This window comes from Schistocerca piceifrons, chromosome 1, assembly GCF_021461385.2.
Source record: "Schistocerca piceifrons isolate TAMUIC-IGC-003096 chromosome 1, iqSchPice1.1, whole genome shotgun sequence".
NCBI lineage: Eukaryota > Metazoa > Arthropoda > Insecta > Orthoptera > Acrididae > Schistocerca > Schistocerca piceifrons.
In genome coordinates this window covers 626,919,387-626,945,764 of record NC_060138.1, presented here as the reverse complement: position 1 = coordinate 626,945,764, position 26,378 = coordinate 626,919,387, and positions in this window count along the sequence as shown.

Below are 26,378 nucleotides of genomic sequence, written 5' to 3'. Positions count from 1 at the left end.
TTTTCGTCTGTAGCATCACATTGTGCTCTCCCGCTTCGTAATCGACCTACTGGATTGCGATATAACTCACCGTGATCGCATATGCCTAATGAAATTTTACAGTGAATAAGGCTATCGTTACCAAAGGAAAATAACACCGGTTAGTTGGAGGAAAGTGTAAAGCAGACTCTCCTGAAGGAAGAATCTATTCTAAATTTAGATGATAATTTTGAAATGGTTGGAGTATAGTGCAATCGCTCACGTACCACACAGGGAGGAAAAAGGGTACCACGTAATATTTACTACAAAAATCACTGTTAAGACAAAGAAAACACTGATTAGCTAAAAAAAGGGATAATTAAACGGTCGCCAGCCCGGTAGGGCAATGAATCTCCAGAATATTGAGAGAGGTAATGCCAAAAGAAATTTAAGCAAACAATCGCTGGCGTGGCAACAGAAGGTTGTCATGCTTTTCCACCGCACAGCAGTTCACGAGGAAACGAATGAATCAGAAACCACCGAGTTTGCCGTTGCTTATTGTGAAATACTAAATTTTGAAAGTAGCTTTAAATGAAATTAGGGCCTACTTATTAAATAAATGACTGGCTTAACTTGAACTTTCCTACGTAAAAAAATAACTTTCAGTACCCTCAATGTAACGAAATGAAAAATTTAGAGAAAGGTAAGCAATTTACTTTTGATTATTCAAAGATTGAACTGAATTTACTTTTAGCAAATGAACTGTTGATTTTACTTTTAAAATAACAACAATAAAACACATACCAAGCCAGCAGAAGTCATTCGCTAAGCTAAATGCAGAATAAATGAAACTGTGCACTCTTAATGTGTGCTGCATCTTCAGTTATTAGTTTTGCCAGTGAAATTTTACTTTACTTTAAGTAGCCTCTGCTACACATTTGCAAGAATGAACAGATACTGAGGCAGAAAATTTAGACTGAAACTATTCAGACCAAATACAACAAACTGGCAGTAAATATTTAATTAGTTTTCATAGTCTTGCGACACTCGGTGATTGCATGGAAAGGAAAGGGACGGTGCTTGGAAATAATGACTGAGGACAATGACAACACAGGTGCCCTACAAGTTTCAACTATTGCAAGTTATTATTCAAGTTATTCATACTTTGTGACAGAAATGCTGCTGGGCAGAGCCTCTACATTACTATGCTTGTCAGTTAACAGTCTTACGATGTTGTAGCTGTGCGGACGACGAAGAATGTAGCCAACGACAATGCTGAGCTGCCGTTGTTGCTGCTCGATGAGAAGAGTTCCGAGTCGTCTCCAGAGCCACGGATAATTGGACAGGCAATAGCTACAATTGCAGCTTCCTCCGCCTGCCCGCTCCTAACGTGGTCTCAATACTTAAGCGCCAACAAATCAAGCGCGTCTACATTGGCGCGCGCATAGGTGCACGCCGCGGCTGCGGCAACGACCAGCAAACACTTCCGCACTGTTTCATGACCCAATTTGCTCTGCCCTCTCTCTCTGCTAGCACCGCGACGGACACTCTATACGCAAAGATAAACAACGGCACAGCTACTACCATTTCGCCGTTGTATCGATGCATCTCAGTAAAGTTTGCTTGGCTATTACGCAGCAAATGGTTCAAATGGCTCTGAGCACTATGGGACTTAACTGTTGAGGTCACAGTCCCCTAGAACTTAGAACTACTTAAACCTAACTAACCTAAGGATATCACACACATCCATACCCGAGGCAGGATTCGAACCTGCGACAGTAGCGGTCGCACGATTCCAGACTGTAGCGCCCAGAACCGCTCGGCCACTCCGGCCGGCTATTACGCAGCAATTTACAACATTTTCATTATAATTACAATCAAGTATATACAGTCAAAATTAAATACATTAGTAGTTAGATTATGTATTAAACATAGTTTCTGTAATACGAATTACAGCTTCAGAATCCAAAGTACACTACAAGTTATCGACGAATATTAAACGGTGTAAATTTTGGGTATTGCAGAAGGTACTTTATGTGCATTTTCGGTGTTACAACAACTCAAATGCTTCGATTCTCTTCTGTTACGGTTTTTCCACAGTCCATGTTTCACTATCATGTGAGTACAATGCTGTGCCCCAAACGTACATTCTCAGAAGTTTTTTCTTCAAATTTAGGCCTATGATTGATACCAGAAGACTTCTCTTGGCCAGGAATACCGTTTTTGCCAGTGCTAGTCTGCTTTTATGTCCTTCTTGCCCGTCCGTTACAGGTTTTTCTATAAATTTCCTTTAATTTACGTCTGTTGTTGTTGTGGTCTTCAGTCCTGAGACTGGTTTGATGCAGCTCTCCATGCTACTCTATCCTGTGCAAGCTTCTTCGTCTCCCAGTACCTACTGCAGCCTACATCCTTCTGAATTTACGTCTATGGTTACAAATATTTTGTCATCAGGCTAACGGTTTCGGTCTATAATGACCATCTTCAGATTTGTTTCATAAAAACATGTCGTAATATACGTGTTTTTATGAAACAAATCTGAAGATGGTCATTATAGACCCAAACCGGTAGTCAGATGACAAAATTTTGTGTCCAGAGACGTAAAGTAAAGGAAATTTATTTTACATTCGGGTCACTGTTTTATTCCCAACCATGACGCAGCTTGTAGAATGGGTTATTTTGCTACCTATTCCCTAACTTCGTCTATTTCGTGACCCCAATTCTGATGCTAAGTATCTTGCTGGTCTCATTTCTGCTACTTGCCACTACTTTGCTATCAATTCATATTCTATACTCATTAGACTGTTCATTCCATTCAACACATTCTTTAATTCTTCTACACTTTCATCGATGATCGCAAATCTCATTAGCAAAGCTTAAGATTGATATCCTTGAATATTAATCACACACTTGAAATTTTATTTTATTTACATCATACCTTGTTCCACATATAGACCGAGATTACATCTCTGCCTTACACTCTTTTTTATTGATGCATTTCGTTCTTGGTCTTCCGGTCATATTGTTCCCTCTTGATTCTTGTACATATTGTTTAATACTCATCCTTCTCTATAGTTTGTCCCTATTTTTCTCAGAATTTTAACTTCTTGCACAATTTGACAAATCCTGTGAACGTGTCTCGACTTTTCTATTGCAATTTGCACGAAAATGCGATGAGACGATGCGGTCATTTGGATTCACTTACAATAACTTTTCTCATGTCTTCTCCACACTTATTTTTCCAACAACCTTACGTGTTTCAACTTTCCGTCATTTTCATAATACTGCCTTTGTAAATGACTGAAAGTCGAAACGTGTAAGATTGTTGAAAAAAAAAAGTGTGGTCAAGACATAAGAAAAGTTATTAAAAGATTTTTCTTCGATTATCAACATAAACGTCAGAACTTCCTGTCTGGTGCCTTTACCTTTTCTAAAGGCAAACTGACCGTCGTAAAACTGGTCCTCAGTTTTCTTCTCCATTCCTCTGTATATTATTCTTGTCAGCATCTTGAATGCGTGAACCGTTAACATGACTGAGCGGTTGTCTCGCACTCGTCGGCTCTTGATATCTTCAGAATTGTGTGAATGATATTTTCCAGAAAGTCGGATGGTATATCGCCAGGCACATACATTGTACGCATCAACGTGAGTAGTCGTTTTGTTGACGCTTACCCTAATGATTTTAGAAATTCCAATGGAAGCAGTCAGTCGGCTAACAGCCATGACACTAGAAGGACGTGCTCGGCGCTGCGAGCAGCACGCTGCCGGCATACTTTTGTGTAAATGTTAGCGCGGTCGCTATCTTCCTTTACGTTTGACCTGCAATGGTGTTATATTGCCGCCCTGCCACTATAGGGATTACGTTTCAAGTGGAACCTGCACGACGTCGAGCGCACTAAGTGGAACAGTTTATAGGTGACGAACTTCTTCTCGCACCTCATGATTAGATTGGGTTAGATTAGATTCGGTTTTCGTTCCATAACCCAAAAATAGGATGATTGTCGTGAGTGTGGAACATGCCAGAAAGTATAACATAAAAAAACATAAACATTTTTAATATAATACTTACTATACTGATCATTTGTCAGGAGATTGTCAAAATATGTGAATACATTACAGTAAACTGGAACTGCTAATATTTACAGAATTAATAGCAATGTCAGAATGAAACATTGTTATGCACTTTTAATAAATGTATCGTACACATAATACCGAATCTTAACTGTTGCGACCAAATTATGTCAAAACTGAAACCTAACAGATATTTTTACTTAAGCTGGTGTAACAAGGTGATGTAGAAATTCGCATCTCCATCACGAGGAGCGTCGTGTACATGAAACTGTGGACCGAAGAAGTTTGCTCTGATCTTGTGCGAGGTTTCATCCAGGGACTGAAATTGAAGCATCCTGATGACCACGTCGGAGCTGTTTCGGTTGATTACGTAGCGTTCGGCCTCGGCACTCTGCTTGTTTTCGAACTCCCTTTTGAAGTAGCGAAAGACATGTTCGTATCAGCCTTTCCATCTTAGGGCAACGCTATCAGACTAGGCGCAGAAAAATGGCGGATCTTCGAGACCTACCACGTCTTAAATGGCGTGCGTCAGATCAAAGTAGACCTGACGAAGAACATGCCTTTTTATTTGATGATTGGCAGCTTGCGGGAGATCGTAATGTACGTCTACCGACTTGTACGGAGGGGCACGTCCTGTCGGATTGCCTCTGCAGACGCGTAAGTCAGACGCCGGTAGGAGACGTCGGCACCACCAGTGACACTTACAGTACTCCCTGCCAGCTACGCCTCTGCAGCGAAGGCGTCGGACGCAGATTCCTTCCGATATGGCGTCGTTGAAGGACGCTGACGAGATGGCGAGACTTCAGAGGCCCTCTCCATCACCTCCACCAGGAACGACGCCCTCGGGCGTCTGTCACAACCCGAAAAGCGAACTTAAAGTAGTAATGAATGTTGACTCCGGCGTCGTACCAACCTCTGATAAAATTTTCTCATTTTAAGAGTACTGAAGAAGCAAGATCAGATTGTACAATTTCACAGTCGGCACTCATGGACAAACATCAATCCTCACACAGTTAAAGCAAGTCATCAATAAAGATTTTCTGTCAATGTTTCGGCCAACATTGTTGATGCCTGTTTGATACGGCTTCACGTTCTTCCAGCCAGGCTCACTGTATAGAGAGATATCATGATGTTCTGCCTGATGAGTACCTTCAGCTGTCCGACAAAATATATACACCACGCACGTTGAAGCACCTCCTCATTTTAATATTAATGTCTGTAGGTTTATAAATAACAGATTCGGTGGTAGATGGATAGGTAGAGATGGACCAATTGCCTGGCCTCCACACTCTCTGGACATAAAGCCATCTGTTTACATAGGTTCAGCTTATGTAAACAGATGTGCTACTGTGTACTGTGTTTTTGTTATGTAACTAACGTCTGTGAGCGATATAATATGGACATGGCCTTTTGCACAACGTGCTTTATATGACATTGTCTTTACGTTTTTAAATATTTTGTTTATAATAAACCTTTTATAATGCGCTGAATTTTATCCACATGACAACTAGGCGTGAGGTTCAACGTAAAATGAACACATTTCACAACAAAAAGATTTTTAAGATCTGAGATGACAGAAAAGTCTGTGGAAAGCGGTTGTGATAAACAAATAAATATTTTTTGCGATCTAGGCTGTTGAATGTTTTTTAGTTTTGTTCCACCCTCTGCTGTCCTCCGTATGGGGCGGCGTCTGACGACGGCCAATCCCTCTCCGACACGCAACAACACGTTCAGAAGCAGATGGTACCAAAGAATCGCAGGAAAGGCAGTCGTAGGCCGTTTGACGATTGTGTCATCAGGATGGCCTCGTGGGATGGCGAACCAACGTCGAAAGACGCATCGGTCTGGGAAGACCTGCTGTTGAGCGTCCCTCTTTCCCCATCTACTTCAACAGTTCGCTCTCCGCAACCTGTGACGCATTCGTCTCCGCCGTCTACGCACTCTGTTGACGAACAGTCTCTGGAGGTCGCCGACGTGCAGCGGCAGTCTGATGATTCTACCCCCAGACATCGCACTGATGGTGCTTCTATTTCTTGGGCGGAGACGTAGAGGAGGAATCGTAACGGCCTGTGAATAACGTCAGTAGGCCCGTTCCGTTACCGGCCGGAGTGCCCGAGCGCTTCTAGGCGCTACAGTCTGGAACCGCGCGACCGCTACGGTCGCAGGTTCGAATCTTGCCTCGGGCATGGATATGTGTGATGTCCTTCGGTTAGTTAGGTTTAAATAGTTCTAAGTTCTAGGGGACTGATGACCTCAGAAGTTAAGTCCCATAGTGCTCAGAACCATTTGAACCATTTGAACCCGTTCCGTCGATTGCGTCCCCCGATTCATCACGAGGACTACAGCGGCTTCGAACTCTCGTGTATTCTGCCTCGACTGTATATTACTGGTAGGCGCCATGTCCAGACAGCAGGAGTGCCAGAAAAAACATATCGCCCAGCTATGATCAATGTCAACGCTACCTGTGCTCTACGATATACTTCATGCAGTCGACTTAGACGAGGTCTTATTAGAAGAGGTGCTTATCGACGGTTTTCTTAACATGTTTAGGTATTTAATTACAGGATGTATATACAACCACATCGGTTGCACAAAATTTTTATCAATGACCGTGGTTTCGATTGCACTAGGACAATCTTCATCAGAATAAAAAATTACATGGAATACCAAAACAATATAATGACATGGCATGAAATAAAATACACTTCATAGGATTACTTCCATAAACTACGTACAAACAGAATGTAATTACATGTAATCACACCACGGCTAAAAAGTCTGAGCTAAAGTGGTCTTGTCAAACAGAAATATCACAGGAATGAAAACTAAAATGTAAAAGTGTAACATGATTGCCAACTAGCGTCACGCTTTCGTATGAAACAGCTGCACTACCATTGGGATTCCCGATACCAAACTTTATGGAGCTGTACGATAACTTGGTTGATTCTAAAAAAGCATATGGGGCTTGAAGATGGCATAATGATCAAAATATCCACGGGTATGCTGCCGGTCTATAGTGTCCAACGGGCACAATATTTCGGCGATCAAACATGTCGCCATCATCAGGTGAACTGACGGACTGAGCTCCTGTGAACGTGCCGGCACGGAGATCCGTACGCTATGGCTGCTCAGAGGGAACTGGGTTCTGTCGCGGCGGCGGCCGATTTAAATACCCTCCGCCCGCGGCGCGCTCCCTCCGCCGTCCGCGCCCAGCGCCACGGTCGCGCGGTGGAACAGATTGCGACGGCGTCTGAGATGACGTCGGTGTGATGGCTCTGTCCGCCGTGGTCGTCACAACTATACGTCTGCTCGATTTACTCTTGATTAACCCGATCGCTGGTTCCCAACCCTTGCTAAGATTATAGCCACAGTCACGGTTTATGAGGTCGTCATTGGTGCGAATTTCGATGACCTCTCTAACAACGCTGTCCCAGTATCTCGACGTCTGTACCAGAATCCTCGTGCGGTCATACTCCATGGCGTGATTTTCCGACAAACAATGTTCAGCGACCGCCGACTTGCTCGGATACATCAGTCGAGTGTGCCTCTGGTGTTCACGGCATCGATCCTCGACGGTACGCATCGTCTGACCAATATACGACTTGCCACATTGACACGGAATCTGGTACACGCCGGCCTTCCTCAAACCGAGGTCATCATTGGTGCTCCCCACCAGTGCACGAGTTTTATTTGGAGGACAAAACACAGTTCCGACCCGGTGTTTCTTCAGAATGCGGGCGATTTTCCCCGAGAGTGCGCCTGTGTATGGAATAAATGCAGTGCCTACCTCCTCCCTCGTGACTTCATCCATCTCAACAGGTTGTGCTGCAGTGGTTGGGCGGAGAGCACGTTGAATCTGCCACTCTGAGTACCCATTTTTTCGAAATACAGTTCTCAGATGTTCCAATTCCTGGGGTAGACTCTATGCGTCAGAGATAGTGCGCGCCCTATGTACTAGAGTTTTAAGTACCCCATTCCTCTGTGAAGGGTGGTGGCAGCTGTCTGCATGCAAATACAGATCAGTGTGCGTAGCCTTCCGATGCACCCCATGACCTAGGGTGCCGTCAGCCCTTCTCTTGACCAAGACGTCAAGGAAAGGTAATTTACCCTCCGTTTCAGTCTCCATAGTGATTTTGATGCTGGGGTGTATGGAGTTTAGATGTGTAAGGAAGTCAAGGAGTTTATCCATACCATGTGGCCAGATGACGAACGTGTCGTCCACGTAACGAAAAAAGCAAGTAGGTTTCCATACGGATGACGACAGGGCTTCCTCCTCGAAGTTCTCCATGTACAAATTCGCTACCACCGGTGAGAGTGGGCTACCCATGGCGACTCCCTCCGTTTGTTCGTAGTATTCTCCATTAAAAAGAAAATACGTGGAAGTCAAGACATGCCTAAAAAGTTCAGTGGTCTTCTCGTCAAACTTCTGACTAATCAATTCTAGTGACTCTCGCAGGGGTACCCTCGTAAACAAGGAAACGACGTCAAAACTCACCATGATATCTGACTCATCCAACCTGAAGCTATCAAGGCGTTTAACAAAATCCACGGAATTACGGATGTGATGAGGGCATTTACTCACATAAGGACTTAATATCCCCGTCAGGTATTTGGCCAGCAAATATGTAGGTGCCCTGATAGAATTGATTAGTCAGATGTTTGACGAGAAGACCACTGAACTTTTTAGGCATGTCTTGACTTCCACGTATTTTCTTTTTAATGGAGAATACTACGAACAAACGGAGGGAGTCGCCATGTGTAGCCCACTCTCACCGGTGGTAGCGAATTTGTACATGGAGAACTTCGAGGAGGAAGCCCTGTCGTCATCCGTATGGAAACCTGCTTGCTTTTTCCGTTACGTGGACGACACGTTCGTCATCTGGCCACACGGTATGGATAAACTCCTTGACTTCCTTACACATCTAAACTCCATACACCTCAACATCAAATTCACTATGGAGACTGAAACGGAGGGTAAATTACCTTTCCTTGACGTCTTGGTCAAGAGAAGGGCTGACGGCACCCTAGGTCATGGGGTGTATCGGAAGGCTACGCACACTGATCTGTATTTGCATGCAGACAGCTGCCACCACCCTTCACAGAGGAATGGGGTACTTAAAACTCTAGTACATAGGGCGCGCACTATCTCTGACGCAGAGAGTCTACCCCAGGAATTGGAACATCTGAGAACTGTATTTCGAAAAAATGGGTACTCAGAGTGGCAGATTCAACGTGCTCTCCGCCCAACCACTGCAGCACAACCTGTTGAGATGGATGAAGTCACGAGGGAGGAGGTAGGCACTGCATTTATTCCATACACAGGCGCACTCTCGGGGAAAATCGCCCGCATTCTGAAGAAACACCGGGTCGGAACTGTGTTTGGTCCTCCAAATAAAACTCGTGCACTGGTGGGGAGCGCCAAAGATGACCTCGGTTTGAGGAAGGCCGGCGTGTACCAGATTCCGTGTCAATGTGGCAAGTCGTATATTGGTCAGACGATGCGTACCGTCGAGGATCGATGCCGTGAACACCAGAGGCACACTCGACTGATGTATCCGAGCAAGTCGGCGGTCGCTGAACATTGTTTGTCGGAAAATCACGCCATGGAGTATGACCGCACGAGGATTCTGGTACAGACGTCGAGATACTGGGACAGCGTTGTTAGAGAGGCCATCGTAATTCGCACCAATGACGACCTCATAAACCGTGACTGTGGCTATAATCTTAGCAAGGGTTGGGAACCAGCGATCGGGTTAATCAAGAGTAAATCGAGCAGACGTATAGTTGTGACGACCACGGCGGACAGAGCCATCACACCGACGTCATCTCAGACGCCGTCGCAATCTGTTCCACCGCGCGACCGTGGCGCTGGGCGCGGACGGCGGAGGGAGCGCGCCGCGGGCGGAGGGTATTTAAATCGGCCGCCGCCGCGACAGAACCCAGTTCCCTCTGAGCAGCCATAGCGTACGGATCTCCGTGCCGGCACGTTCACAGGAGCTCAGTCCGTCAGTTCACCTGATGATGGCGACATGTTTGATCGCCGAAATATTGTGCCCGTTGGACACTATATACCGGCAGCATACCCGTGGATATTTTGATTATCAAATACGCCGGGAGAAACTCAAGAATCACATGGCATAATGAATTTCCGAAATTGGTTGCTTTCAAAATAAAATAAAATATCTTTAAGTGCTCCGCTGTTGGTAAAGTTTATTGAATTGAAAAAATATCCAATATCTTCCGAAGGCGAGGAGCATGGCTGTTATGGTCATTGGTGGTCGAATTATTAGCATCTACGCTCATTCTGGATCTAAGAGGCGAAGGGAACGCTCTGCCTTCTTTGCGGGGGCGATCTTACCTCTTTTCAAGGGACGGCAAGATACTTTGGTGCAGTGTAGTGATTTTAAATCCACACTCTACCACAAAATATCAGCTGCTGCGTCATTCGCATTCAGCAGAGCTTGCCGCGATCCTCGACCGTCTCCAATTTGTGGACACGTAGGAACAGCTCTAGTTTGACGCAATACACAGCACGTTCTTCCAGACGCCTTCATTGCTTTTAAATATTTCCATTGCTGGTGGGAGGAACCCTGCTGGCTGAGTTTTCGCCTAGAACTTTTTGCGACCATGCGGGAAATGTCACACTTGACGGCATGGAGAGGGTGTTTGGAAGCTGAATGTGGTTCTGCTGTCGTCTTCCGACAGTCGGTAGCTTATTGAGGCGCCACCATCTTGATTGCCCATCGTGGTTGCTACCTCTATGCAAAATCTGCCCTCTGCCGGGCCGTGATGATGTATGGCAGAGACTCTGCAGCTAGGAGGAGGCTATACCTGAACTTTTATTACCAAGTGTTGAGGACTGCTCTGCGATGCCTTTCTCACCTGGACGATGTAGAATAGCGAACCGCTCCAAAGCACTCCGTCAACTTGAAAGTATAGTAGTGCAAACTCTCACTTATGACTTTATGGCTTTGGAAGCTACTTCGATGTACTACCTTATAGCAGACAGCCACCTGATTCGAACTATCAGCGATGACATACCAGGCATCATTATACCCAGTGCCGAATTAGACCCACCCTTCATGCCCATTATGCTAGGTTGCACTCTAATCACCCCCATTCACCCGCTGTCGTTGAAGAAGTCTCTCGGTTCACGTTTTTCACGATCCCACAGGTCGCGGCATTGGAATTGGAGGCACCAGTAACAAAAGACAAAGCCCTCTACTCAGTCCAAATGCAGCTACTAATAAGTCACTTTCCCCTGTCAGCACCGCCCTCGAATTTTGACATGATTTCCGGCATTTATTAGCGTCCAAGTGGACTGTTATCTCTGGAGTAAGTGTCCCCAAATACTTTTGGAGAGCTTCATTGTCCCTGTTCATAAACCCCACAGAAGTCAACAATCAGAGACTATCGCCCCTCGACCAGAAAAATAGCGACGTGATGGTCTTCATATGCATTTTGCCAGCCCTACTTACGAGGACGGCCCATCATTTCGTGTCCTATGATCAGCATACAATATTCGTACCTCGCCCTGCCTCTACAGGGATCTAATTGCCCATGCTAGAGCTCAAGATTTGCCTGCGGCTTTCATATATTTAAACTTCAGCTATGCATTTCATCGGGCTGACCATAAATTTCTTACTGCTGTCCTCAGTCGTATGGGATATGCAGAAACTATTGCCGAGGTGGTCATACGCACGGCGCGACATCTCGGGTTCTGTATAATGGTAGGCTCACACAGCCGATCCTGATCAGGCATTCGGTGCGACAGGGGTGCCCCATGTCGGCGCTACTATGCGCTTTCACTCTAGAATCATTGTTACGTGGACCGCGATAACGACTAACGGGGATGTCACTAGGTGGACATGGATTTTGCTGTACCGCCCCGCCTAAGCAGATGACTTGGTCCTCTGCCTTCGAAATGCCGACGGTAGCCGGGCGGCTCTAGCATTGGCGACGACCTGCGCCGAGGTGTCGGGCAGCTACTTTCATGTACGTGAACAGCGATCTATGTGTATCAATATGCCTGCCGGAGGAGAGCGTTGACCTGCTCACTGTGACCGATGCCTTGAGCTGCCTTTGCTTACATTTCATGGCTGATTTGCAGTGCTCCTCGGCCTTCAACTGCAGGCGGTTGTTGGAGCGGATCAGGTCTGCACCTGCTGGACACAACCTCGACACCCTTACCTCCTGTAACGTATGTGCTATGTCAGCACCTACATGGCGTTGCGGATCTCCCACGTGCCACAAACTGTTTCGGTCCCATAACCCTGTCTCACCGCGTGTTAGCTGCGATGGTTCCCTTTTTTTAGACAGGGATGATCTTCAAAGTCCTCTCCGGGCTCGAGAGGTGTGGGTCTATATGATGCTCTGGATAGAGCTCGGGCTCTTTCTGTCAGTTCACAGTCGGAAACGCGGAGGCCTTGCCCAATGTGTAGCTTACTGCTTGATGCGTATGCCGCGGCGTCTTTAGAGCTCCTGCTCCTCCGATGACTCTGTCGAATATCCCCGTGCAGTTCTATCACACTCAACTCTCTCTCTCTCCTTTTTTTTGTGTGTGGAGCATAGCTACCTTCCTGCCCCTCTGTCACCTGTGCCCTTGTTGATGAATGCGGTCTACAGTGGTATGTAACTGTAGAAATATCCTGCTGCACGTTCTGTGTGGCATGTCAACGTCAACTTGAAACAACCGAAACGTTCTCGTGTCAACCAAGTTCACCTCGCCGACTACCCGCTTTCCGTCACATGCGAATTCTGGCATTCCTCACAGGCGCCGTTCCTGATCGAATAACAAAGCAAACGATGTTGTTTCCGGATGACGTGTACCACTCGCAGACAAAAGACTCACTCTGCGAATTGGTTGTGATGCCTTGCAGTTCACCGAGGGAGGTGGCGCAGTGGTTACCACACTGGGCTCGCATTCGGGAGGACGACGGTTCAATCCCGTGTCCGGCCATCCTGATTTACGTTTTCCGTGATTTCCCTAAATCGCTCCAGGCAAATGCCGGGATGGTTCCTTTGAAAGGGCACGGCTGACTTCCTTCCCCGCCCTTCCCTAATCTGATGAGCCCGATGACCTCGCTGTTTGGTCTCTTCTCCTAAACAACCCAATCCCCCTTGCAGTTCGATATCTTTTTGCCATTGGCAAGAAGAGTATTCTGGTTTTATTTTTTATTTATTTATTTTTTGTTTTTTGACTTATGTGAACGAGTAGCATTTCGCCATTGTCCGTAATCCGAAATACAAGCAATACTTTTCCAACTTCCTTTGGAGTGCTTTCTGCTATCCGCTGTGGCTCGAATGTCCCTGCAACAAGCAGTTGATCTGACGCGCTATTGTTGATTTTTTTTTTGATACTATGATCGCCTGCGGTATTCTCCTAATCTCGAGAAGATGTGCACGCTTATCTCTACGGCTGCAGGCGGCTTTCATGGACCTAACTCCATGGGTCTGAAGCAAAAATTCTGTTACTTTCATTTGTTACCTTCTCCCTCCTTTCCTTACATCTTCTCTTAGTTTAGGTAGATCTGTTGAGATAGACGTAGTTAAGAGCCAACACCTGAAATGATGCAGATACTTTTGTTTTTAGAGTAAAAGCGGCGGTAGTAAATAGATCTCCTTGTTTTTCATGGGCGAAAAAAAGTCGGTTAAGGTGATCCCTCGCCTAAAGTGGGACATCCGGGTTAGAGTCCTGGTCCAACACAAATTTTCACTTGTCATTGAATTATTTCATTGCCCTCATACGGCTGACTTGGGATTTCTCCCTCATCGTCGACTTTTATAGACATAAATGTCCGTGAAGGCCATGCTTTGAATGTAAAATTTATCTGACATCTGTGTTTAATGCTCAAGTGGATCTCCCCTGACTTCACTGAAAGGACATTTCTGGGCGTCGAATGCATGGCTTCCATACAGGTATGAATGACTCCACTGAGGAGTATCCAATTTGTAGAGAGAAACAATACGATGCAGCAGAATTAACAGATGAGATAGGAAAAATAGAATGAAGGGGGGCGAGTTTCTACACACTATCGTTTAGTCGGCGCCAGAGCGGTAAGTGTGCTCAACAAACGTTAGCCGCATGCCCAACAAACGTTAGCCTCATGTTACCGATGTTTGCTATTGAAATCGCTAGAGCAAATTAAAGCTAAGTGATTAAAGCTAATATCAAGGTTTGCTGTTTGTCGCTCTTCTCACTCGCCATTTGTGAGTGAAACTAGGATAGGGAGGCGTGGGGCCCAAGATAGAGAAGTACCCTTCGCCACACACCGAGATATAGCTTGGGCGACCTTTAAATTCTTACATGATCTGAGTTCAGACCGGCGTGAGACAGATCGGTTTCGAAGAAATTTTACCCATATTAGTACGAAAGCACCGAGTATAGATGTGGATGTAGATCTACCATTGTTGCTCAAGACAGGCGTTAACAGTCATATAGAAAACTGCGAAAAGATACTCTTGGTAATGACGCTACTACCACCGTCTTCATTTCCGCCAGCAGTGATCGCAAACTGGTTGTTTGGCATCTTTCTCAGACACGTCTACGTTCATTCTTGACTAGAAAACATAGCTTATCCTTGAAGTTTGCTCGACGCCAATGACCAGTAGACTGGGTTCGACTCTGGCAAGCTAGTAAAATTCTTTCTAGATTTGTTTCTCTTATCCTGGATGTAAACACTGTATGTTTTGAAGCTGAAATGTTGTGGTAGATTGCTGCACCATTGTTTATGTGGACGGTGTCGATGCGTTCCCTTTTTAGTAAATACGAAATGAGGGATAGTTTCGCACACCGACAAAACGCGTATTCTTCTTAATAGAAATGTTTTGTCGATTGCTCTTTTTTGGTTACGGAGAAACAAGCACCAATAGAAAAATGAAGTTCAAATAGGGAAACTAATAAGAATAAAAAATAAATTGTAATGTTGGAAATGGAGCAGTATTCATAAACTTTACTTAAAACAGTTTATGTTCTACATTTAACATGTGAAAAACACAGTTGTTTTCACGGTTATACGCGCACGCTCCCGGATAGGAATAATTCACAAGCAGCTCCAGCGATTGCAAGCGAACACAGATTGCCGCCATTTACAAAAACTGTGGCTCTATATCGCGGCGGCCTATGCGCTGGAAAATTGGGAAGCGCAGTGTGCGCTCCAATATAATGGTTTTCCTCGAAGAGAAACGACTTCCTTCCAGCGATCAGCGTGGCTTTCGAATATATGTCTCCCGTAAAGCAATACTCGCTCTCTGCTCGCAGCACGTTCCTGTACCTGCGGATGTGCGTGTGTTGTTCCTTTGTTTCAAGTTTATGCAAGGGTTTCGGTACAGCCCGCCGCCAGCGTATAACAAATGACGCAGATTATCTGAAAATACTGCAGTGAATGTGTCGTTAAGGTACGTATTCTGAAACGCTTTGTTGAATTATGACATTAAACAGTAACGCGTTTCAGAGAGAGAATTTGTGGAGTTATTCGGTTACTCGTAGTCGATCTAGATATTTCTTACGGCATATTACAGAAATTAATACGGAGAGTGCACACTTGTTATAAAAAAAAATTAGGTAGGAGATTGACAGGTAAACTATCCCTATTTCTTCGCAATGATATATATTTCCTTTGTTTCGATTTATTAGTGAAAGCTTACAATTTAGGCGACTGAAGCTCATAAACACAAACGCATGATAAATGCTCGAAATGTCCTCTTCTTGCTTCTAAACACGTAAGCATTCATCGAATAATGGACTGTCGCACTATTTCAAATAAGCCCTGACGGTTGCGAATAGTTTCGCAGGCTACCATGACACGTCGACGAAGAGTTTCAGCATCTCGCTGGTCTGCTGCATAGACCAATTGTTTGAAGTTCCCCCACGGATATTAATCCAAAAGACTGAGGTCAATGGAACGTGCAGGCCGTGGAATCTGTCGTCCTCTACCTATCCAACTGGTCGTTGTAGATACCAGCTAGCGCATCTCGTCACTGAGACTGAAAGGCGCTGGAGTTCCATCAAGCATAATCTACATGTTTCTTCTTATTTTCAGGGGCACGTCTTCTAATAGATTGTGGAAGGTGTTCTGATTAAAGTCCCTGAAGAAAGCGCCTTAAGACGTGCTGTGAGAACATACACTGAAGAGCCAAAACATTGCGACCATCTACTTAAAAGTGGCTTGGTCCACTTCTGGAACGCAATTCAACAGTGATTCTGCATGCTATGGATTCGATAAGTACGGAACCGCGTGACTGCAACGGGCGCAGATTCGAATCCTGCCTCGGGCATGGATGTGTGTGATGTCCTTAGCTTAGTTGGGTTCAAGTAGTTGTAAGTTCCAGGGGACTGATGACCTCAGCTGTTAAGTACCATAGTGCTCAGAGCCATTTGAACCATTTTTGATTCGATAAGTACTTGATAGTTTTCCAGGTCACACACACTTCCCGTTATTTACGGGCGGTTGGTTTGAAGGCGCGGAGCTGGCTTCCGGTTGCGTCTCATTGGGATTTATTGGGTTCAGATAAGCCGGATTCGATGGCTAAGACATCAACGTGACTTTACCGTCATATTCATCAAACCAGTGCAGCACGATTCTGACTTTGGGACACGGATATTTATCCTACTAGAAGATGCCACACGGACGTTTATCCTGCTCAAAAATGCCATCACTGTTGAGGAAGACATCAGGCATAACGGGTTACAGGTGGTGTTTACATTTTTTTTCTTTTTATGGATTTCCTAACGTGCTGTTTCAACTAGTCACATTATATCTTGTCTTATTCGACAACGAACAGGACATTGTTTTTCTTAGAGTTCGGGTCGTTCTGAGCTTTATCGTTACTGTGCTCTCTCAGCGCCGATTCCTCTCCTCGTAGCGTTGCTACAGGCAAAACACTGCTTTGCATATTGTCGTGTAATATTTTCTGCACTTACGTAAAAAAGAGTTGTTTTTAATTCCCTTTTATAAAAAATGTTTAAATTTAATAGAATCATTTTGGGGAAAAATTAACTATACAATAAACTCTGAGACATAATGTCTTTCTCTAAAGAGTCACTGTGCTCAAAGGGCATAATTCAGGGCGTGACCGATTTCTGAAGTTCATTGGCTTAATATGTATCCAGGGGACGGCCAGACGCCTGTCGCATTAACCTGTAAATATTATAACTTCCTATTGCTTGATTAACTTACAGGCGGGACTATGGTTGGTGAAATGAATAAAGGCCGCTTCCCAACCATTCATTAAAACAGAGTGAGAAACGACAGATTGGATAACTAGCTCGATTAAGAATGCATTAAGTCCAATACACTTGGTTGATACAGAAAGTTAAAGTTCTAAAAACCGGTTGTGGATAACCTGTTCAGAAATTTCGTCTTTAAATTTCAGGCCACTGCTGTTCAGACTTAAAACCGAAGGAGCTATGCGGAAACTTCGCAAGTCTTAAAACGCATATTGTTCTGAGTCAATGAGCACAACTGTCGAAACCCTTTATAAGTTCCAGAGCGCCCGAAGAAATTTTACAAGTTCGTAGAGTTATCGCCTGAAAAATTTTAGACACTTCACTCGCAACTGAGAGGCCACTCATTACACGTCCGCACTCGCCAACCTTTCAGAGCAAACTGACCCAGGCCCATAAGGTCACTGCCCTCGGTTTGTCGTTGCCAAACATGCATAATTACACATCCTATACATATTATTACTGGGCTGTGGCCGATTTACTTTAAGCTTCAGAATCACCTAACATTGTGCTTTGATTACATTACTCTACTCAGATTGCTTGCTTACTCTACTCATATTGCACAACGAAATTATTTAATGAGAAAAGCAAACTAATAAACAGAAGCATAGAATTAATCGGAAAAGGGCTAGAGAAATAAATGCTCAGACTCGTTATGTAAGGTGCTTAAACAGTCCACCCAGAGGAAGCGAACTTTGAGCCCAGAAAATTATTATGTAAAATATTTACGAAACCAACTAAAAATGAAAGCTGACGTAATTAAATCATTACAACACCGCGTTCTACATCAATGGTTCTAGTTGCCAAAGCAACCAGGTGCAGACCATCACTGAACGCCTACACCGGCCGTCTGAGATCAGCTTCACACAATAGTTTACAACGGAATGGACAGCAATTCCTAAAACACACATAAAATAAAACAATTACAACGCATGAAATATTACAATAAACCATTGAGTTAACAAGTGGATAAATAATTACCATCACCAAAACGTGATAAAACAAACAGATAATCGAAACGCGCAGAGATTAGCACGAGATTAAAAAAATACCTGTAAAACAAACTAAACTTTAAACCAAGTCGGCGAGCACAACAGTTAAAATTAATGATTCAGATCTAAAATTTTAAACAGCTTAACTAACCGTAAGCCGCTCCGTTCTCAAACAAATTACCTGTAAGCAGAGTTGTGCACTAAATCAGGCAGAAAGTGTTTTAAATTAACAACAGACAAATGAAGCTGAACGCTTCTTGCCCCTGTTACTTTACGATTTCAGAACGAATAATAAAATTTTTCAAAACCAGTAACTCTGCACAAGTAGCACAAAAGGGTGCAATAACATCACACGGAAGCAAGTTTCTATCATCTCATTACAATTGAAGTGTAACAAACATTGACGACATTAATGAGAGCACCACTTTCAGTTATATCACAGTAAAGGTAAGAAATAATTTACATGTAAACTGGTCGATGCTCAACGTTTTCACAAAGTAACGCTGTAGCCTCTCTTGACAAAGTCCATGAGCCAGTTATCCATCGATGAGCGCTAGAAAAATGTGAAGACAGGATTCAGCAGACACCTCCATTTATTCAAACTGAATCCTCCAGACTCCTTTTACTTTGGACGACGAACGCCACAGCGCACCTCAGCTATACCGGCCAGCCTTATCTACACACATCAAAATAAGTTCTCCATCACCTCGGTTCCGAGAGTTCCGGAACCTGTACAGAAAATGGGAACAGAGATCAACATAAACACCATTTCCGCCCTTTTAATTGCTCATGAAAACCACACATTGCATGTTGTACCACCATACAGCGAGCCCTTCAGAGGTGGTGGTCCAGACTTATGTACACACCGACACCTCTAATACCCAGTAGCACGTCTTCGTGCATTGATGCATGTCTGTATTCGTCGTGGCATCCAATTCAAAAGTCCATCAGGGCACTGTTGGTCCAGATTGTCCCGCTCCTCAACGGCGATTCGGCTTAGATCCCTCAGAGTGGTTTGTGGGTCACGTCGACCATAAACAGCCCTTTTCAATCTATCCCAGGCATGTTCGATAGGGTTCAAGTCTGGAGAATAAGCTGGCCACTCTAGTCGAGCGATGTCGTTATCTGAAGGGAGTCATTCACAAGATGTGCACGATGGGGGCGCGAATTGTCGTCTGTGAAGACGAATGCCTCGCCAATATGCTGCCTATATGGATGCACTATCGGCTGGAGGATGGCATTCACTTATCGTACAGTCGTTACGGCGCCTTTCACGATCACCAGCAGCGTACGTCGGCCCCACATAATGCCACCTCATACCAGAAGGGAACCTCCACTTTGCTGCACTCGCTGGACAGTGTGTCTAAGGCAGGGGTTGCCTCCAAATACGTCTCCGACAGTTGTCTGGTTGCAGGCATATACGACACTCATCGATGAAGAGAACGTGATACCAAATCTGAGCTGGCCATTCGGCTTGTTGTCGGGCCCATGTGTACCGCGCTACATAGTGTCGTGGTTGCAAAGATGGACCTCGCCATGGACGTCGGGAGTGAAGTTGCGCATCATGCAGCCTATTGCGCACAGTTTGACTCGTAACACGACGTCCTGAGCACAAAAAACGTTGTTCAACATGGTAGCATTGCTGTCAGGGTTCCTCCGAGCCATAATCCGTAGGTAGCGGTCACCCACTGCAGTAACAGCCCTTGGGCGGCCTGAGCGAGGCATGTCATCGACAGTTCCTGTCTCTCTGCGTCTCCTCCATGTCCGAACAACATCACTTTGGTTCTCTCCCAGACCCGTGGACACTTACCTTATTGAGAGCCTTTCCTGGCACAAAGTAACAATGCGGACACGATCGAACCGCGGTAATGACCGTTTAGGCGAGGATGAACTACAGACAACATGAGCAATGTACCTGCTTCCTGGCGGAATAACTGGAACTGATCGGATGTCGGACCCCCTCCGTCTAATAGGCGCTGCTCATGCAAGGTCGTTTACATCTTTGGGTGGGTTTAGGGACATCTCTTATCAGTCAAAGGGACTGTGTCTGTGATACAATATCCTCAGTCAACGTCTATCTTCAGGACTTCTGGGAACCGGGGTGATGCAAAACTGTTTTTGATGTGTGTATTATTTTATTCCGGTTGTCATCATTGACCTCTGTCCATACTAACTCACAGAAACAATCTACTTCAATTTCGCGACAAAATAAACTTCTTCTAACAGCAATAAACACGCCACCGCCAACTGTGTTTAGCCTATCCTTTAGGAACAACATTAGGTTCTCCGCAAGAATTTCGGCTGAACTTATCTCTGGTTTTAGCCAGCTTTCAGTGCACTTGGATCTCTAGAACTTTCCCAACACAACTAAGGCAATTTACAACTCTTATACCGATGCTTCCTGTATCTACATTCTTCCTGTGTTCGGCCTGCGCCCTTTGTGACTGAAGCCGTTGTTTTGTTTTTACGAGACACTCTAACCTAAAAAACCGCCCAGTCTACGCCACACAGCCTCTACTACCCCTGTAGCCGCCTCCTGCATATTGTGAGCTCCTGACCTATTAGCGGATTCAGAAACCAAACCACCCTTTGATGCAAGCCTACAAGGTCGCAAAATCGTCTGAGCCCCTGATTCAGAGCCTCCCTTTGGCTCTGTACCAGAGATCCGCAATTGGTTCTGTCGACTATGTTGCAAATGGTCAGCTCTGCTTTCATCTTGCAAGCAAGACTGATTGTAACACCTATATCGATTGGAAGTAAGTTTACACCCTGTAATTGTGTATCTGTGATTATGAAGTGTTTGTTCTTTGTTACTCAAGGTCATTGATTTGTGTCAGGAAACTTAGGGTTTGTAATGTATCTATGGAAAAAAAAATTAAATATGTTTAAAATAAAGGAATTTTATAAATATGTATGTTTATAAAGAAAACATTGTATATTGGAAGCTGGTTCATGCTTAGAACACTTGTAATGTATAACATAAAAGACGTAGGGAAGTCCCTCCGGAACGGAAGTGGCTTCGCGCAATGTAAAAGGTGGTTTTGGCGGTCGAACTGGGCGGCTCCTTGGTGGGAACGCTACGCAGTTAGTGGCTAGACGTTAAACGGTGTACATAGAGGGTGCCACGGGAGGCATTTGGAAGCCGTTTTGCAAGGAATTTTGCCTCGGATGTGGATTTGGCTGTTGCATGGCACTCTCGGCCATAAGGAATGGCTCTAGCACCTTCAAAATCCGTAGCCAAGAAGTAATTGTAAAGAGCATTCAAACATCAAGAGCCGTGAGTAAAGTTAGCCGCCACGTCGCTTGCCACCACTATTTCGCCACTGCTTCACCAACTTAATGCATACAGATGTGTATCAGAGCATGGACCAGCTAATTTGTGTCAGTGATTTAATAATAATCCAAGTGCTATAAACCTATGTTTAGAACCGTATCTTTTATCCTGAGACTCATAATGTGAATAATCCTAGTCCTGCTAGATCCAGGGCAACTGCCCCGATGTGATCATCGGAGTGCTTCAACTTGAGATGTTCGCACATCTACTCACAACATCGTGACGTAACTCGACATCGACCATCCTGACGTACACGATAGCACTTGCGATGGATACGTGGATACCGACGATGTACTGTGGTGGTATTTGAACTTCATGACGGATGAATCGTCCAATGTCAAAGGCTCTTGGTCTTAGGTGGTCGGGCTGGAAGCTGATCTTGATGGTAGATTTTCTGTAGGAATGAGCCATAGCTACTCAACGTCAATGGATGCGCGTACTACGCTGTAGCTGCGGCGAGGAAACAAAGAAACTACGCGCGCTCGCGACTCTGCGGACGGGACGGAAACAAAACGTCCTCGCCACTCACCTCCCGAAAGGGGACTGCTTCCAACTCGCAAATGCTATCCACTAAACTACAATGACTTCTTACGACTGGTACCTTTGCACAGATAAATCAGGGATTTAATATACGCGTAAAGCTTTTCTCACGATTTTCTCGGAATGCCAGGATAGTGCACCTTACTACTTGCGCATTACGTTGTTTTGATGACCTACTAAAGGTGTACAAAGCTTGAATTAAATCCGGGATCTCAACGCCGTGGTCTCCCTTTGTTGGTGATTATCAGTTTAGATGTCAAGTTTCTCGCTATTCCCATTTCTGCTATTTCTCATTAATTTCGTATTTTCCGGTTCACTCTCCATCTACATATTCTGTTCTCATTAGCCTTTTCATTCCATTTAACAAGTCTCGTAATTTTTCTGCATTTTCACAGAGGATAGCAAAGTCATCATCGAATTTTATCGTTTATGCGAATGAGCCGTGTCTGTTCTTTCGGTTAACTGTTCGTAACTGATTCGCCTTGTAGGGCTATGAATTCACCACTCTCAGTCCGAATGCATATTCGACCTCCTGCGGGAATCTCAAAGTCGCGAGGAACGTGAACATAGACGTGGACTGCGAATAGGTGCAGCTAGATGGACATGTGGGTCGTACCGCGGCGGTTCGCGCAGTGGCGGTAGACAGTGTGTGCAGGCGGCGCAGGCGATAACGCAATTGTATAATAAGCACGAGATCCCGGATTCGAGTCCCGCTTCGGCACACATTTTCACTCGTCGCCGGTGACTCCGCACAAAGTCCCGATGTAGATGACATCATGAATTTCTTCCCTTTCCTTTCCTTCACCTTCACCTTCTCCACCTTCAATTTAGAATATTACATAACCTTATCATTGATCTCCTTTCTCCGTGAACTTTAATCCCATTCTTGAAACTCTTAAGTTAACAAGAATGGAAGGACCAGGTATACAATCGGTATTTGGTGGTACCAGAAGAATGCCGATGTTAAAAAGTAACTGATCACATAAAAATTAGGCGTGTGTGCTGGGAAACTTAGAGAACAGGTCACTGAAAACAATATAAAAGTGCGTAGGCTCCCAAAGGCGGAAAGACGGCTAGACGGGCGCTCGTTTGACGGGTGATGCAGCACGTTGCGGCATGAGTTCCGACACTAGAGAGCAGGGTCCGCCATGAGGTGACGTGTGCAGCAGTCCGTTTTATCAGCAGACGTCAATTCATCCACTGGTAATGGTGGAATATCCGGGAGCACGAAGTAAATTGGTTTCCATGCCGGCATCGGCTATTCAGGCTGGTTGCTGTGAGTGGGTTTCCCCAGTCGAGTGGCCCCGTTGCTGGCCCACGGGTCGTGTGAGGGTACCGACATGGCACAAGCTCGGGGTCCATACATTATTTCACTCCCACTGCATAGATAAAATCTTTACAAATAAAACTGCAAAACAGGAAATGAACACACGAGAGTGAGCAACGAAGCAACAAAGCGAGGAAGTAAATCTAAACAACCTACTCTCTAATGTATGTATGCAGTCTGAAGCGACGAACGAAAATAGCAATACCAGAATTCGAACCCGGGTCTCCTATTCACTAGACAGTTGCGCTAACCATTGCGCCATCTGACACACGTGGTTTGTACAACTACTCATTAGATGTTTAAGACTTGAAAAGGTCTCTGGAGCTATATAGTTTCATTTGATTAAAAGGACATATTACTGGGTTTCAGGAGGGGTACCCCGTTTCATTTGATGCTGAGGTTCTATTGCAAAGTAGTTCGAGAGCTTCTGCAACGCTGTTTGAGTTTAGAGGGAATAGAAAGTTGGCTGAGGCGTGAATGGATATTTTGACTGAGGATGGCAATTTGGTTGGGTGCTCCGTACAGTTGTGGAAAGCCACTGTGCCTGGGTGGGGCAGTGGTTCGCGCATCTGCCAAGTACGTAGGAGATCCAGGTTTGGATCCCAGTCGTGGTACATATTTCCATTCGTCGCTTCAGTCTGCATAAATACATCAAACATGTCTGAGACTTGAAAATGTCTCTCGAACCATATAGTTTCACCTACTCTATAGATCAGGGAGCAGCGACCGGCTGAGACAGACGCAGCAACAGTGAAGTGACTTTTACGAGTTCCTAACAAGAAGCGAATTGTATAATTTCATCTGTTTGCTTTGATAGTTTAGTTTCTTGAGTTTCTGTGTGTTAATTTAATATCTATTAGCCACATTTCTCGCGTTTTCGTTTGTGTCGGAAGGTAAACCGATTTTGTGACATATTACAAGTCCCCAATCAGGAGCGAATAATTTAGTTTCACCTGAGTGCTTCGGTAGTTAGGTCTTTGAGTCTCTGCGTATTAATCTAATTTATTAGACACAGTTCCTGCGTTTTCATCAGCGCCTACAGCAGACTTCTGCAGCAGAAGTCGATAGTCCATTTATCTCGGTAGTTCAGTTTTCCAAGGTCTTTAATATGGATAGGGACTGATTATTGTATACGGATGCGAACCGAGTTGGTGACACTTCGCTCTCAGCTGCAGGCTGTGATGGCTTCGGTTACACAGCTTGAAGCTGCAGTGGATGAGCACCACTTTTGTGGGCCAGCTGCAGGGATCCAAAGGACGTCCAGCACGTCAGAGTCCTCCGATCGGTCCTCATCCGTGGCCAGCGCAGTTACTGCTCGCACTGTGGTTGACCCCTCATCCGTGGTGGAGTGAAGGGGTCGCCCCAGGGCGTAACAGGTGGCGAAATACTTCCCAGGGGCCGCACATAAGGTCTTCCCAGTTAGTCTTACAAACAGATTCCACTTGCTGTCTGTGGCTGATATTTTCGCTCAGCCAGATGCTGTCGCCTGTCCAGTTTCAAAGGAAACCTCTCGGCCTGCAAGATCTGCTCAATCACAGACGGTAGGATTATTGATAGTTGGGAACTCCAATGTTAGGCGCGTTATGAGGCCCCTTAGGGCCATGGCTGCCAAGAAGAGGAAGAAATCCTGTATGCACTCCGTGTGCATACCGGGCGGAATCATTCCAGACGTGGAACGGGTCCTACTGGATGCCATGAGGAGAACAAGGAGCAGCAGGTGGCTGACGCCGGTACCAGTGATGTGTGTCACTATAGATCGGAAGAGATCCTCTCTGGTTTCGAGTGGCTAACAGAAGTGAAGAAGGCTACCATATAACACTCACTTGCTATGACACAAACCAGTGTTACCCTCTGGGAGGATTTTTAATTTTGATCGCATGTTTGTCTAATGGATAAAGGGTGCCAGACAGAAACTTTTAATATATTGTAATTAATAGAAAAAACTAAACAGGCTTTTACTTTAGGGATAATGAAAGCAGTAAAGTTTATATACGAATGAAACAATAAACGGTCGCCAGCCCAATTAGGCACCTTGATGTTTAAGAAAATTGAATATTAGTTGTTGTAGTGACTTTCATTAAGATTCCCTTTGAATAGCACACTGGATGCACACGAATACAGGGCAATCTAAGTTGTGGGTAGCAGTAGTTACCATTAATGCACAAACCAGTAATCATAGAAATCAAAATTTTACCCCACTCACAATAATAACCGTTACTATCACGGTCAGTACGTGACTCAGTACTGAGATGTTACTGCAGGAAGCACTGAATTAAAGTTGGACATGAAAAGTTTCTGACCTAACTGATATATAAATACCACAAATAAAATTAAATAATACTACAATTACAATGTTTAAACTCCCATTTATAGTAATGTATCAGATTTCTTTAGTAGCGATAATATTTCAATTATCTTTCTAATATGAGAAGAATATGGTTCATGATTAGGATAAAAAAGACAGAAATCGCGACTTTCCGACCATATGGGACGGTAATTAGCCACCTGGCCGAAAAATGGAACAATGAGATGTACCCGGTCCTCAGCGGCGTTCTAAAAGTAAAAAAATGGATTAACAAAAGACATCCCGTGCTACCTAGTCATAGGTGGATGTCGAGCAATCGTAATGTACGAAGGAAAGCCTCGTATTTGTTCTGGATGCAGCCAGGAGAGTCATGTACGCTCGGCATGATTCAACGCTGGGTTACACAAATCCCATTAGATGACATTGCGCCACGCCCTACGGTAACGGCCCTCCCCCTCAATTACGCAGCGGTGACGCCGTCGACCGTCATGGCAGACGAAAGGTCACTTGGAAGACAGGGAACATTAGATTGCACACGATCATCACGTCCAGGGTTCAGTAACACCATTACAGAGTCGACAGAGATTGGAGAAAGCCGCCCATCGACTCCACAGGAAGATTGGGACGAA